A 3036-nucleotide genomic window follows, 5' to 3' on the forward strand; every position below is an offset into this window, starting at 1 on the left:
AAGTATGTCATTTAGATTTTCCTTGCTCTCAAATTGGGTTTGGTGCTGCTGTAGTTTCCTGTCGTTGGCGTTATGCAAAATATTCAGGCCATGTAGGCTTTAATATATTGCTCCTCCCCGTGGTCTCACCTGGGAAGAAATTATATGCTTCTAACTGCCTCTTGACAGGTGAATCACTTTTTCACTCCAGATCAAAAATAAGACTATTTTTGTATTCTACTGCCACCATAGATAGCATATGATTTCTTGCTAAACGCCTAAAATAGGGATTTTTAAGTTTCATCTTCATAATAATATGTACAACTATTAATGATTAAACACGTTTAGAATCTGTTAGCCCGGGGAAGGTGCCGCCATATTTCATTTGAGGTGAGGTTTGATTCAGTTGGTACCTGCACGGCTGTTTGATTTCACATATTCATCTTTGTTTTCTTTGCTTTCAAGATATTGTCAACTACCAAGGAGATCTTCGACGCAAACTTTCAGTTGAATTTGTGTTGGCAAGTTTCCTCTAGGTAAGTTTTTTTTTTTTTCAACCCTCAATCCATTCTTCCTTTTTCTATAATTAATGAACTCATTATCTAACTTCCCATTGTAATTGTTTACAGATTTGTCATTCAGTTTCCGATTTTGCTACAGGTGCCCTGTCAAAGCCAGCAGTCTCCAGTTGCTTCATGTGGCTAGTCAACTTAAAGAAGCCTAACAAGATGCAGCTTTACGACATGTGCAAAGTTTCTGAATGCTCTCATTTCTGAACTGGTGAAGAGGAGATATATTTTATGATTTACACTGTGATAATTGACAGCAAATATCCTCTGCTGCTGTTTATGGATGAATACTATGCTATTCTATCTAGTTGATTCTTTTCCTGTTGGCTTTGATAATAAACCAATTACTATGTACTTGTGATCTTTTTATTTTAATGTCCATAAGTACTTTTGTACTTTATTACTTCAGTTGTTAAAGCGATGAGGCCGGCACTACCTAGCAAAAGTCATTGTTCCTCTAAATCTAAACTTTATGTTGATGCTAAAGCCTTCCAGTTTCTAGTTTGGAGAACTTCCATTGTGAAGCCTGACTGATAGTGATAAGGCCACTATCTCTACTTTCAAAATAAGGAGCTGAAATATAGAATTTCTAAACCGATTTTCGTGTCTTCTCTAACAGAGCTCTCAGAATGAATGTTTGTCAAGGTGTTACGAAAGGGACGCCCCTGACGATTTCCGTAGTTTAGTTCTTGCACCTGGGCGCCGCCAGGGTGGGCAGCCGACTCCGCAGGGCTGTTCGGCGGGTGTGCCTACCCAGGTGATTGCAGGCGGCAAGCTGACTCCGAAACGGGCGGTAGGTGCTTGGTTTGTTCTGCCTCGGAAGTCATTACCTAGTACCTAACTATAAATAAAGCTGAAGGCGCATTTTTTTAATTTTATTTTTTTTGCCGCTTTTCGTCGCTCGGGGCGTGGACGGCCGCTGGTTCGAATAACGTTCATCCCACATTTTTCGAGCTTTTGCCACCCAATATTTCCGTCTTACAAAAAAAATATTTGCGCTGGCCGGGAGTCGAACCCCGGGCGCATGATCTCAGACGATGATACTTTAGTGCGCTCGGCTGTCCGTTCGTCTTCTCCTCTATGCGTCCAAACCTCGGTCCTGCATTACGAGGGACGAAAAGCGGCAAAAAAAAATTAAAAAAAAATGCACTGGCCGGGAGTCGAACCCCAGACAGTTACAGACTGGTCACAATTGAGCAACCTCAGCTGCCACAGAAGTGAAAGAGATAAAATATATATCTGCCCTAGCCGGGAGTCGAATCTCGGGCGAACAGTTTGACACGAGCACGATTTAGCGCGCTCGGCCGCCCGCCCGTCTTCTCCACTGCGCGCTCAAAGTCGGTCCTGTATTACGGGAGACAAGGAGCGACGCCGGTCGCCAGTCAGCGACAGCGTAGAATGATTCGTTCCCTGGAGCGCAGATTCGTATCTCGCCTCCATGGCTCAGTCGGTAGCGCGCCCGCTCAGAGCGCGGGAGGACGGTGGTTCGACTCTTCATATGCCCGAAATTTTTCTCAGGCCACCAAATTTCAAATGGACTTCAAACCCCGTTATTTCACCACGCCCCTCTCGTGGAGTTCCGTTGGCGTAGTGGTTACCATTGTTGGTGGCACTGCGTCATAGGTGGCTTAAGTGTCGGCTCTGGGCCGGGGTTCGCGCCCTGGTGCCTGCCACCTTGCTATGGTAGCGGGGTGGATAATAAGACCTAGAAACTGGCTGAAAATGGCTCCATGACCTATGGTGGGTCAGTACGATTAACCAACGTACGCTTCAACCGTCTCACAAACCCCGGGAGTACATTCTGACCACTGCGGTTGGGAACGGCTGTTCGGAACAGAGACCACAGTTCGCTAACTACTGCGGTGGGATGAGGAAAGCACTCCCATGGGTACCTGTCGTTCCTGTTTAAGCGGGTAGGCGACAACCCTAGTCAACAGTTGGTCGGATCTAACAGTCTGGCTGATGGCGTGGACATACCGGATCCCATCCGAACTCCGAAGTTAAGCACGCGGGGCCCCATGTAAAAGCGGGGTGGGTACTCCCTCTTTTTCACATTCTTTGAAAAATAATTTGGTCCTAAACGGCGCCTCTATAGTCTGTTCGGAATTCGCTGGATGGTGCGCACCTCCACCGCTCCCCCCTCGCCCTCCGCGCCTGCACGCTTGTGCGTAGGCAACCCATCGAGCTGCCGCGTATTCTTACGGACACCCGGTACGACTGCACTGATAGAACCACTACGGTTCTGTATAACAGGGCCTTAAATGGCAAAGCCATATGAATTTTTAAGTCGTTCCTAGTTTTATTATTTCTTACAATGAAAGAGAAAATAATTTTGCATGACCAGAATTTCAAAATAAATTAAATAGGACTTGCTCGATAGTCCCAGACTAGAGCTAGTTATCCTGATCATTTCATTATTGTCACATGGCACCATGGCACTTGGCACTTCCCTGGCGTTGCCGCCTGGAGCCACACAACGATGCACGGG

At 46.2% G+C, this 3036-nt stretch overlaps 1 long non-coding RNA gene across 1 annotated transcript; it reads left to right on the forward strand.

Moving 5' to 3' along the window:
- The first annotated feature begins 6 nt into the window (after positions 1-6).
- Positions 7-902, forward strand: LOC113202005 (uncharacterized). Its single transcript, XR_003303196.2, has 3 exons — positions 7-369; positions 445-515; positions 609-902. It is a non-coding gene; the product is annotated as an uncharacterized LOC113202005 (long non-coding RNA).
- Positions 903-3036: the final 2134 nt, after the last annotated feature.

The sequence above is a fragment of the Frankliniella occidentalis genome, unplaced genomic scaffold, assembly GCF_000697945.3.
Source record: "Frankliniella occidentalis isolate FOCC.00 unplaced genomic scaffold, Focc_3.1 Scaffold226, whole genome shotgun sequence".
Lineage (NCBI taxonomy): Eukaryota > Metazoa > Arthropoda > Insecta > Thysanoptera > Thripidae > Frankliniella > Frankliniella occidentalis.